The sequence below is a fragment of the Polistes dominula genome, unplaced genomic scaffold (assembly GCF_049000335.1).
Source record: "Polistes dominula isolate Pdom_NZ unplaced genomic scaffold, Pdom_raw_medaka contig_462, whole genome shotgun sequence".
Classification (NCBI taxonomy): domain Eukaryota; kingdom Metazoa; phylum Arthropoda; class Insecta; order Hymenoptera; family Vespidae; genus Polistes; species Polistes dominula.
This window is the reverse complement of record NW_028301104.1, coordinates 8,732-22,242: the sequence shown is the minus strand read 5'-3', so window position 1 is coordinate 22,242 and position 13,511 is coordinate 8,732. Positions and strand designations below refer to the sequence as shown.

Here is a 13,511-nt window from a genome sequence, read left to right as displayed (position 1 = left end):
TAATAATTATACTTTTAGTCTGTGACAATCTATTACAACATGTGTTACTAATATTGAAAGCACGGAACCAGATACCAGGAGGGCGATCGACAAAGGAAAATAACTAGCAAATACAAATGAAAATAAAAGGAAAGATTATTTTCGGAAATACGCCTCTAAGAGTCGTTATTTTCGCTGATGTCTATCTGATGACCCTTTAGGAGGGACGCCCTATACACATTGCTGGACTGAAAATTTGGGGGGACAGCTTCCGATCAACACGCAGCCATGTTTATCTTTAGTATGTATTAACAGCTGTGGTTAGTTTAGGTTTGGAATACTTATAGTTTTTATAGTGATATTTATGTTTAATTGTTTTTTTTTTTTTTTTTTTTTTTTGTAGCTTTCTATAAGTGTAAGTTTAATTTACTCATTTAATAATTGCAAGTACAAATGTACAAACCTAACCTATAACTTATCGTTTGTTTACAGACCTATTGCCTTTTATCAAATCAAACTTAATTGAATCTTTCTTATTGAATTTATAATAATTTTTTTGTGTAACCTATTTTATTTTAATATAAATTTTTATAAACATTAAATTTAATTCATTTTTTTCTATATTTGATGCAATTCATTATTTCATAATTATTTCAATGTTTGAATATTTCGCGCGCAATCACGTGACTACACTAGTTCCTGTCCCCCAGCAATCTACATGGCACATCCCTCCTATAGTGTTTCTACTGATGTCAGGTTTAAAACGTCATATTTTTCATTGACAATTGTTAACAATACTGCATCATTAGCAATTGTATTAATGTTTTTTTAATTTATAAAAAGTAATATTTATTTCAAAATGGTAAATAAATTCATATTTGTATAAGTGAATAAGTCAAGGATCGTAATAAGAATGCTTAATTAAATCGAAAAATACGTCTGTATTCACTGTACCACAGGTAATATAACCTTAATTGATAGTTATTAATTACTTGTATAAAAAAATGCAATTTCGTTTGTTTTTCTTCGTTATCGATTAATGCTATTTTCATTTACCAACCGAAACGTCGGTAATTTTTGAAACAAGATCCGAACGTTATCATCCGCGATAAATTATATTTCCTTAAATTATTTTTTGTTTACCACTTTCGGAGCTTTTCTAATAATTAATGGTATCAAATCTTTTAATTAATAGAAAAAAATAGCTTCGATGTTCAAAAAGAAAATAAATTTTCTAATTTGAAATACGAGTTAGGACTAGGAATACGAATGACTTTTTCATCATAGATGATTAACAAGATATGAATGGTTGTTTAAGAATATATTTGCAGCTACTTATAGATTTTTTACTTATTTAATAAAATTCTATACCAAATTACGTAGTCAAAGTTACGTATGTTCTCCTCTATAAAGAGATGATGAAGAGGTGAGCGAGCATAGCGGTATTTTCGTTAGTCCCGTTAGATAATACTTAAAGGGACTGTAAGGCTTGTTCTGATCGTAATATGTCTGTAGGTAGGCGGGAAGTAACATATTATTGTGATATGCGTCCTGATAAACCTAAGATGCATCTTTGGTATTGTTTTACGAAGTATTATACAAAAACTAATTACAGAGTATAATAATTTTCAAGTTTTGTAGTTTTTGATGAAAAGAAAATAAATTGGTAAAATTTGATTATTTGTATAAGTTTGTTTGCTTATAAATAACTTTAAAATACTTACATGTAAAATGTTTCCCTAAATTGGCCGAAATCGTCTTGAGTGCAAGGGTTAAATAAACAACTTTTGTGAAAAGAAATGTAGTATTATATACAGTAGATCAGAAAAACTAGATGAATAATATAAGTGCTTAACAACTTCTCTAACACTTTGAGCGCCACGTCCGCCACCAGTGGCAGACACTAGACTTTTCGTTAGGCCGCGTCAGTCAGTGCTGGCTGACTGAGTACAACATGGATATTTCTAAGCAACGCGCATGGCCTGACGGGAATTCCTTAAAAATGAGCGTGGCTTAAATGGAACTTCCTTGAAAATGAGCGTGACACTGAAAGTGTTAAGGCGGGTGATAGATGTAAAATAAAAAAAAATCGAATTTTCCTATTTTTCATAAATAGTTAGTTTACCATCCTAAAAATATGCCTGTAAATTTTTAGAATGAAGTTCGCATTATTTATCGATTGAAAATTACTTTTAAGTACTCCGCCTTAATTTGGCGTTAGACGCGAAAGCTAAACTTTGAACGCGTTTTTCTCGAAACGACTCTTTTCAAACTGTGGTGAAAGATAATTCAAAAAGGTTTCAACCGATTCTTGTGAAATTTAACACACATTGTCTTTATAGTATTAGCTTCTAGTTGAAATTGAAAAAGGCCTCAAAAATTTTCAGGAATTGCCAGTTTTGACACAAAAACCGTTAAAAAAAAGAAGCAAAAATCAGACTTTTTTTGTCTAACTCGTTGAAATTTACGATTTTTTGACTTTTTAGTTTTTCCTTAGTTCAACTAGAAAATACATGTTTTTGAACACACTTTGACCATTTTTTTAACTTTTAGATTGCTTTAACTAAAGCTAAAAATCGCCATGATTGATGCGTTTCGCTGTGAGGGCCTCAGGAGATTAGTTACTACGGCGGCCATTTTGAAAAAAATAACTTTCAGATTCTTATATTTTAACACGTTGACTACCACGTCACCCATATTCGGGTGACATTCAAGTTTTGGATCGAGCTGCGTCAACCGTATTGGGGTGACGCTTATTTGACTACTTGCGATATTCGTATGTGTTTAAAAAGACATTTCGCAGAGGAAGTAACAAAACTATTGAATAATAATTATTATAAACTATATTTATTAATATAAACTTAAATTTATAATAGAATTTTATTAATGTAAACTATTGTAATAAAAGTTATTTGAACATGGTTTATTAAGAAAATTATGTAGAATGTAAAGCTTTAAAACATTCAATATAAAGCTGGGGTTGGTCGGGAAAACTTGGACAATAAGTTGTTGTTTTCTTTATATGCCCTCGTGTCTCTGATCGGCCTATTCGACGTCTGTTATCTGCATAACATTGTTTGCATGCGCGCTAATGCTTCTCCGGAATCATTTTTCCGAGAGATTATTCTTGCGATAATCAACGATTCGCATTTTTTAAATATCGGTGGAAATACCGAACAGAGTACGCTTCGTACACTCCGTATACGCGGTACGCGTGGCCTGAAGAAGATTTCACTGTAACGCGCGCGGCAGTCAACGTGTTAATATGTAATGAATACACATGCTGAGAGAGTTTCAAAACGATTCATTTATTCCTTCCATTTTAAATAAGTCTCTGAAAAACGGTAAAATTTTAGGCGTTTACATGTATCGCCGGCCTAAGGAAACTATTTTGACGGCCCAACTCGATTGCACATTCGATATACAAGGAATAAAAAGGAATTCGCATATTTTGTCGTTGAACTATTACAAAGTCTCAAAAGTATTTTATAAATATATATAATTAATTAAAATGATAATAATTAATATCTAAATTAATAATAATAATTAATTTAAATATTAGTAAGTAAATTTTGTCTGTAACGTGTAAGATTTTTCTTTTTCTCGTTGTCCAACGCAGCTGATTTAGAAGTGGATGCCTTAAAAGACATTAAAGTAAACAAATTATGCAAAAAAAAAAGAATCTGGCATTCATGGGATATTTTTTTTATTTTTCATTTTGGTAAAAATAATCTTACAAGAATAAATACAACAGGAACATTTCACTGTTTTCACAACGATTAAATACTCTACTCTATAAAGAATAATCAGTAGTCGTTGTAAGCAATGAATTAGTAGATTATTTCGTACATGAAAGGGGAACAAATATTATTACATATTAGTCGACATTAGAAGCTCGAAAGTTTATTGTCGCAAATACCAAATCCCGCTATTGTTCCCGTCCCTGAGCGCAATTCTTCCATTCGCTTATATCTTATTTCTTTCAGATCACTTCTTTAATATTATCCTCCAATCTACGTCCCGGTCTACCTAGTGGTCTTTTCCCATTTGGTATACCGACCAATATTTTATGCGTCGTTCGATCTTGCCCCACACGCTCCACATTATCAGCCCATCTTAATCGGCGTGATTTTATGACATTAATAATGTCCGATTTGTTTGTTCGATGTACTTCTTAGTTATGAAGTTTTCTCCATTCGCCGGTTTTCTCATCGCTGTTTTGCACCGAAATTATACGAAAAACTTTGTTTTCAAAAACCCTAACTTTCTTTTCGTCACGTAACGTAAGCGACCAAGATTCACTGCCATAAAGGACTACCAAAAGGATGATTGTACAACCGCTGAGCTGAGTAATTTATTAACCGAATAAAAGCATGCATTGCCTAAATTGATTCTTTTCTTGAGTTTTTTCTTTAATTTCGTTCGTCTGGTTTATGATCGATCCTAAATACCTAAAGACACTGACTCGTTCAAAAATTTTATTCCGAACGACCAAAGTTCAAGTACTAGGCATATTCTAAACTCGATCGGTGACCATATTAATATTGTAATTGTATTATTTTATATTGCAATGTATTTGTATTGTATTATAATTATTGTATCTGCTGAAATCGACGAGAAGTCAATTTATTTTATTATTATTTAATTTATATTATCATTTAATCTTTATATCGATAATTTTACAATATTATTATTTATATTTTTATAAGATTTATATTTTATTGATAGCAAATGCGTCCAACATTGTTCAATAAAAATATATAGAAGTCGATCATAAAAAAATAACGTACGAAAATACGTCTTATAGAGTAGCCAGGTGCATATTTTTAAAATAAATTCTTTTACAGTCGGACATACGTAATAGCATTTCAATTGCCTTATTGAACTTATAGACCAAGGTTAATATGAAGCAGTAATAATAAGTAGCTCGAATATGCTAATAAAGCTTTGGTTAATATTATTTGTTGCAAAAATATATTCGAGGAATAAATAATTATGTTCTGACGATGATGTAGCATTTTCAACCTATTTGCGTCATTTAGAAATATAAAAAAAGGACCATATTGCTAAAAAAGTTTTTATCATGCATATAGGTGTAAAATTGTATGAAAGCAGAAAAAAATAAAAGATAAGAAAAAGAAGCAAAATAAAAAATAATCATTGCATCCAAGCAATGTAACAATTATCAGTATCAGTGCTTCTTTCTGTAATCTTATACTGTTAGAGAGTGTGTTATTTTATTTATTAAATATTTTGATTTTTAATGATAAACGCAGTTAAGTATTTATACGCCTCGGTGATAGTGACTAGAAAATTAAGCATATATATACGTTTATGATGCAAGTGGGTTAAAATATATGGAAGAATTTTGACAAGTTACAATATTAACGAGTTTATAGAAATTCTAAAGAACACAAAAGATTTGGCTTTCTCACATTGTAAAAGATAGGGGTTAGGTTTAAATAAATGGAATTAGTTTTTATGCAAAGTTTTATCCTTAAACTAGTTGGGGTTAGGTAAAGTGTCTGCCATAGCGCTAGGTCTAAACAATAATAAAATTTATTAATTAAATTAGAATTTCTATTGTTGAGCAATATAATAAAAATATAATCCCAAGATTATACCGGTGCCTTTCGATATATATAGTAACAATTTTACAATAAATAAATCATACAATTATCTTACTTTTGAAACTGTGCATTTGTCTCATTTTCTCGAAACTTATTTTTTTGAAAGTTTCACTTCTAACACGTGTGATCGGCAAACATGTTTTTTTTTGGTTGTAACTAAAAAATGAAAAAAATTATTTATTGAATTTATGACTTTTTTCTAATTGCACAACCGCGCACAAAGTTTCACTTTTAAATTGTGGTCGTGCCATCGCCCACTTTGAGAACCGCTGCTGTAGATCCTAAGTTCATGGTACACATACATATACATATACATATGCATATACATATACATATACATATACATATACATATACATATACATATACATATACATTTACACATTCACATATATAAATCCAAAGGTCAGTTATATGATATTCAGCGTCGTTATAAGACCACAGTAGAATAAAGGTACCTAGTTCAACAGATATTTTTGTCAAGATAACGTTTTTAATACTTAGATTGTTATAATCGTTATTATTCACTCACCAACATGTTTAGTATATCATAGGATAAAAAAGTTTTCTAAAGTTTTTGTTTAATAGTGCAATTCCAAAATACTTATTATATTTTATTAAATACCTTGTGGAAATATATTTTTGTATTATAGAGTAAGTTTTTTATTTTTTAACATTCTATACCCTATCCAACTGTAAAAATGACAAATAGCCAAATTATATGATAGAGTGTAATTAGTGTATTTACATATTTAAGATGAAGTGTCAGTCAAATTAAATTTATAATTTTATTTAATTTTGTGGATAAAATTGATATGGCTTAACAAAAAATTATTAAAAGCTTTCATTGAATAAGATATTAAATAAGTCATTGATTATTAAAGTAGCTTCAATTATTGCAAATATTAGTTGCTACCATAAATTACACGTCAGTTTAAAAAATTTTAAATTCTACAGATTACAAATTTTTTAAAAGAAAATATAAATACTTCATTATTATTTTTTTAGAATAATGTATTATTTTTATATAAAATAGACTTGAATTTTTCCAGGAATCCAAAATCAAACATTTTGTACCTATAATTAGTATCAATACCATATATTTCAAACACTTATAAATATTTACTGATCTTAAAAATTCGATATTTCTTACTTTAATTGTATGTAATATATTTTTTTATTATAAAAGAATACACACAAAAGACAGGATCATTAAGCGGCCAAACGTTTCAAGAGGAACTTTTTTCAATGATAGAAGAACCGAATTTTTATAATCAACGAGGTAAAATTGCTACATTTTTTCTGGAAAAAAATTTTTATAAAAGGTGGCTTAGGATTTATAGGAAGGCTTATAATTCGTATGTTTAAGCACAGTTCCCGACTAGATCAATTTATTTATATATAAAACTTAGTTTATTTCTATAAATAAATTGTTCTAATTTTATAATAATTTTGTTTATTAGGCCTTTGTTTATGTTTCAACGGCTTACTCGCACTGCGTTTACAATAAAATCGAAGAAAATTTCTATAAGTCACCTATGAAAACAGAAGACATAATTAGATTGACAGAGATTTTAACCGAAGACCAATTAGATTTAATCACCCAAAAGTAATAAAACATGAAACCTATTGCATTTTTTTAATGATAAGTCGATAAGCTTATTCGTTTGTTTTATAGGCTACTGGGTAAGTGGCCTAACACTTACACATTTTCAAAGGCAATCTGTGAAGATACAGTATAACAATATTCTAATGGAACTCCAACTTGTATCGTTCGGCTAATTGTTGTTGTATCAACAGAAAAGGAACCAATTGCTGGTTGGATAAACAATTTGTATGGACTTACAGGTTTTGCTTTTGGTAGCTTTAAAGGTGTTTTACGATCACTGTATTGTAATGAAAACTTTATTTGCGACCTAATTCCTGCTGTATATGTTGTCAACAATATTATTCCTGCATCATGGGACGTTGCACTAAAACGGTAGTTTTCATATTCATTTTTGAATAATCTCTGGTATCAACTTTTAGTTAATCTTTTAAAATATCATTTACAATAAATAAGTTAGAACTTTTTTGTAGATCCATTTTACAGAGTGTTAATCTTTCCAGCAGAAGTAATAAATATTTACCTGTAGATAAAGATATTACAGTTTATAATGCGGTTTCCTGAGTTCTAAAACCAATTACTTCGAGTACTATGGAGAATTACCTGAGAACTAACGGAATTGATATTCCATGGAAAAAAACAATTTGGTACTGCTGCTTATTATTGAACAAAAACTATTATTTTGATATTTTTCTGAAAATTTTTTTGCACTGGATACCTGTAATTATAGTGAGCTTCTTATCATATCTCAGTGGAAAAAAGCCGATGTATTGTTTGACGATATTTAGATTTATTATTCGCCAATAAAAAGAAACGTTAATAAATTAATTGGCTTATTTCAGATTTTTTTTCACAATCTGTGAAAAACGACAATAAAACGGTCGAGCGCACTGTATGTTCTGCTAACGCGAATCCGTTTTAAACTAATGTATAATTTTTCTATTTTTAGGTAGATGTTAAGCAATCTGAAAAAATTTAATAACGTTTCTTTTTATCAGCAAATAATAAATCTAAATATCGTCATAGAATACATCGGCTTTCTTCTTCTGAAATATAATAAAGAGTCCACTATAATTACAGGTATCCAGTGCAAAAAAATTTTCTGAAAGGCGAAGGTCAAACGACGCATAAAATATTGGTCGGTATACTAAATAAGAAAAGACCACTAGGTAGACCGAGACGTAGATTGGAGGATAATATTAGAAGGAACCTTAAAGAAATAGGGTATGAAGACCGCGAATTGAAGGATCGCGCTCAGGGACGGGAACAATAGCGGGATTTGGTATTTGCGACAATAAACTTTCGAGCTCCTAATGTCGACTAATTGTAATAATATTTGCTCCCCTTTCATGTACGAAATAATCTACTAATTCATTGCTTACAACGACTACTGATTATTCTTTGTAGAGTAGAGTATTTAATCGTTGTGAAAGCAGTGAAATGTTTGTGTTGTATTTATTCTTGTAAGTTTATTCTTAACAAAATGAAGATTTAATAAAAAAATCATGTGTTTGCATATCACACAAGTTAAAAGTGAAACCTTCAAATAAACAAATTTCCAGGATAATTAAATATATAATATTATTAAAATAGTATTATTTATACTTTCAATTTGTAATTATTAATTTAATTATAAAAATGCTCGCCTGTTCGTTGGCAACACCCAGACACACTTTTAATATGTTTCTTGCTAGCGCCAACTACTTTGAGAGAATTATTTTGCAGACAAAACTGTTTATAAGCTTTATTTTACATACTAGTCGATTGGGGTAGTAGTTGGTATTTAACTTATCGACAATTCTTTAAATAATAACCGACAGGTAAATAAAATTATTTACATCGTTTTCTCTACCATAGTTCGACTAAATTTCTGTTTTATCTCATAATGTTTTTAATATACGTCACACAATTGGCATCGTTTCATGTTAAACTTTCGGGTAACATTATTTTTATCTTAACATTCCAACCACCGTATTTTACTGTATAAATATGATTTACAGGTATCTCTTCAACACCACGGTTTCTCCTAACACGATATCGCTATAACACGATTCATAATATCGGGAACCCACCTACAACATGACATCCTGTAAAACGGTTTTCTTTCAAAAAACCTTTTTACAACACTGTACTTTTACAGCTGCAGCGAAGATTACCGTCTTAAAGATACAGTGTTGCAGAGAGCATTTATTTTCATCAGCATGGCTTAAAAACAAGGTGTCTTACGCTGTTTTGATCTGAAAACATCAACGTTAAATGTATGTTGGAAGAAGATCTGGCTCTCTTCAGTTAATATAGAAAACATGCGTGAATCGTCACAAAATCAAATTCGTGGCATATTAGAAATTGCTTAATCAATCGAAGTCAAAGGTTTTATGGATGTGGCTATTGTGGACGTTCAAGATTTAACCCTTTCGCTTCCGTTGTCCAATGCGTCAAAGTATTGTCACTGAACGGAGGCGCGCTCCGCGAATACGTCCAGTACGCATTGCTGCTGTATATATGTTTTCTTGAGTCTTAAATTACTATTGTGCAGAATAAAAAAATCTTTGCTACAATATAATGAGTATAATTTACATTTTTAATATGAAAACATTTATAACTTACAAAGTTATAGGTAATATTTTTATAATGAAATATTTATGATCCGCAAACAAGTTAACATATTAATGTAAAGTGATTAGTAGTATAAGTACGTATCATAAATTTTGAAGCACAGATCTATACATAAGCCAACATCACACTCTTTATACTCGTATCGTGAGTCGGATCTTTTATCATCGTACCTACAAGTCATATTATACACACCGCTTCTAAGCGGCGCTGGTACTCACAGGTCATATTGGTACGATGCTTATAAGCAGCGCTCGTATTCAGTAAAAAAAAGGCTCTGAAAGTGAAAGCGATACCATTTAACCGAAAAAACGTTCTCGGTTGATTAAACTGAACAGTGACGACGAAGAAATTAATTAAATTAAAGTTGAATTAAATTAAAGTAATATTTTTTGTTTTGTATTGTTCATACATTTATATGTTTATTAAACATTAGTTTGATTATAAAAAAAAAAGATCATGTGTGCAGATCACACGTGCTAGAAGTGAAACCTTCCAAAATCTAAGTTCCAAGAGAATGAGACGAATGGACAGTTTTAAGAGTAAAATATTTGTAGGATTTATTTTATATAATATTATTACTATATATAATAGGAGTCACCAGTATGGTCTCTGGGTGGAATAGCTGATAAATAGCTGATAAATTTTCACAATTCAAGCAATAAAAATGGAATGCTGGATGCGATAGCCATAGATAGAAACAAAAATGGTAAGATGTTTATCAAAGGAAATATAATTCGTTAGAAATTAAGTAAATATAAGTAATCCTTTTTTTGAATCTCAGGTATAAAAATTTTTTTAGTATGGTTTTCTATTTCCCGTTTTCATCTAAGTTCTTGCGCTATTTAACAAACATTTTAGGATAAATGAAATAAAGACGTTACGAAAAACATATGGAAAATACTGCTGGACTGAACGAAGGTTCTGGTAAAATGCAACGAAAGATCTAATATAGATATTCTTTAGAAATGTTTTTTCAACTCTGTAGCCTATCACACTTCGAGACCCTTATTATTTATAACATATCTCGTCCTTATTCTTTGGACCACAAACTTATTTTTCTAAATACTCTCGTCTAAATAAAGATCTGAACAACGAAAAATCTAAAAATGCATTGAACGTATCGCTCTCTCAGCTTATCTAACTGTGTACACTACGAGTCTCAAATTTCAGCTTCGTGGTAAGCTCCACCGATTCACGCTTGGCGTTCAACATCTTAAAAATGTTTTTTTTTTATTGAAAAATAGCTATAAGTTTCTTAAATATGCAAATATCATAATTTATAAGATAATTTTCATATATGCATGGGTCAGTACATCTCTTTGGATATTTTTCATATAAAAATCAAATTTAATAGACATATTTTTTCTTTATGTATCAAATATATATTATAAAAAAGCAAAATAAAAATATAGTAATTTACTTGCTTTTTAATGGAATTTGTCAGCTGCTTCTCATTTATTCCACAGTATTCTCTAATTCTTTTTCTCTGATGTATCTAGTAATCTATTTTTTTTTTTAATATTTCACACAATACAATTATTATATATTCTATGTACTTCATAATTATTTATTTTAATATTTGCGAAATAACGAATTTAATACTAATTTTTCAATAAAATAGAAACATTTTTAAATAGAAAAGATATGACACGTTGTAAAAAAAAAACTATAGGCATGAATATTATCGCATTAATAATAAATATAATAAATGTAGATCGATATTTCAGAGGCGAAGAGCTTGGCCTTGAAATTGCGGGCCCTGGTCGGCCGTGATGGTCAGAGGGCTGCCAAAAGAGCTGACCCAGTGCTCGTAGAACGTCCTGGCGACGCCCGCCTGCGACTCCTCACCGACGCATCTGACGTGGCCATCGGAGCCGCCCTGGAGCAATCCGGCCCGGACGGGCGCTGAAAGCCTTCCGGGTTTTTTTCCAGGAAGCTTTCAGACACCGAACGGCGCTACAGCACCTACGATCAGGAACTTCTAGCAGCGGTCAAGCATTTTGCTGGCATCCTCGAGGGGAACCCTTGCACACCGCTTACGGACCTTAAGCCTCTCTCTCCTCGCAGCCCATCAGCCTTCGGAGAAAGCCTCCCCTCGCCAAGCCAGGCAGCTCAACTACCTGCTACAGTTCCTGATCACGCTGGCCTACATTAAGGGCCTGGTCAACACAGCAGCAGAAGCTCTCTCAAGGGTCGAGGCTATTAAGATGCCTGCATGTGTAGATCCGGCCACCCTCGCCTGGGAGCAGGCCAAGGATGCCGACCTCCCGCACCTCCTCGACAACGCCTCTCTCGCTCTGCAGCCTCTGGACTTCGACGGTACCTCTCTCCTCTGCGCGCGCAACGGCAGCTACATCCGCCCGTACGTCCTGTGCAGCCTGAGGAGACCGATCTTCGAGGCGCTCCACGGCCTCTTGCCCCCCAGCGTCCGCTCAACAACGCGGCTTGTCGCCCAGAAATACGTTTGGCCGGGCAATAACAAAGACGTCAGCCGCTGGACCAGATCCTGCAGGCATCCCCTGCAGAGATGCTCTTTGGAGCCTCTCTCCGCGTCCCCGGAGACTTCCTCGCCGCAGAGAACCTCACGGACACCGACGCTCCCTCCTTCGTCGTGGGGCTCCGCAATCTAATGAGGAAGCTGCAAGCCATCCCCGGATCAAGGCACGTCCCTCCTCACACGCCTTTCTTTCATAAGAAGCTGCGTTCCTGTCCTTTTGTCGTCAGGAAGGTAGAGACGGTCCGGTCGACATTGAACCAGCCTTATACGGGCCCCCACCGAGTTCTTCGTCGCCTCGGCGAGCAGGCGTACCTTGTCGAGTTCGACGGGGTTCCTAGGACCCTCTCGACCGCCTCTCTGAAACCGGCCTACCTGGAATCCGCCGACCAGCAACAAGACAGCGCCATCTCGGCACCACCCGCGGGGGTTCCACGCCCTTCACTCAGCTCTATTATTTTTTTTTGAAACTCAGGTAGATGAATTTTTTCTTCTACACTTTGAATTTAAGATATCTTTATCATGGGTTAGCATAGACAAGTATTTCTTTTTGTGTTGCAACTAATAACTCTAGATGCTGTTAAAGAAGAGGGAACAATTGTGGTAGTATTTTTTTCGTTTTATCGGGTTTTGAATTACAACGATTTTAAAATCTATTTCTATTCTCGTTGTCTTATTTTATAGTATTAACAATTTTTTTTCTATATTTTTTTTCTATATTTGTAAAATAAGTTATATTATTTTATTCCTATTGGAAATATAAAGTAAATAGAGTTTATTTTTTTTGTCACGGGTCTAGTTTCTCCTATTTAAAAACTTTACTATTTTATTGAAAAATTAGTATTAATTTCCTAAATACGCAAACATTATATTTAAAAAACATGTCTTTGGATATTTATAAGAAAAGTATTCTACAATGTTGATTAATTTTTTTCTCTGATAAATCTGATAATCATTTCATTTTTTTTTTTGTAAAATATTGCAGACAATACAATTATTATATTCTATATATTTCATAATTGTTAATTATAATATTTGCGAAATAAATAATCATTTAATATTAATTTTTCAATAAAAATTGAAACATTTTTAAATAGAAAAGAAAATAGCACGTTTGGTAAAATAAAAACAGACCACGCACCTTCTTTCTTTATTTCGACCGTCAGTTGGTTTGGACCTTATAATTT

The 13,511-nt window shown here is 32.0% G+C and overlaps 2 long non-coding RNA genes across 2 annotated transcripts; both read left to right on the top strand.

The window, feature by feature from the left end:
• Positions 1-6,052: 6,052 nt before the first annotated feature.
• Positions 6,053-7,879, top strand: LOC107073763 (uncharacterized). Its single transcript, XR_016177979.1, has 5 exons — positions 6,053-6,262; positions 6,798-6,890; positions 7,072-7,217; positions 7,287-7,589; positions 7,688-7,879. It is a non-coding gene; the product is annotated as an uncharacterized LOC107073763 (long non-coding RNA).
• Positions 7,880-7,882: 3 nt separating this feature from the next.
• LOC149031159 (uncharacterized) lies at positions 7,883-9,777 on the top strand. The gene is made up of 2 exons (XR_016177980.1): positions 7,883-7,943; positions 8,295-9,777. It is a non-coding gene; the product is annotated as an uncharacterized LOC149031159 (long non-coding RNA).
• Positions 9,778-13,511: the final 3,734 nt, after the last annotated feature.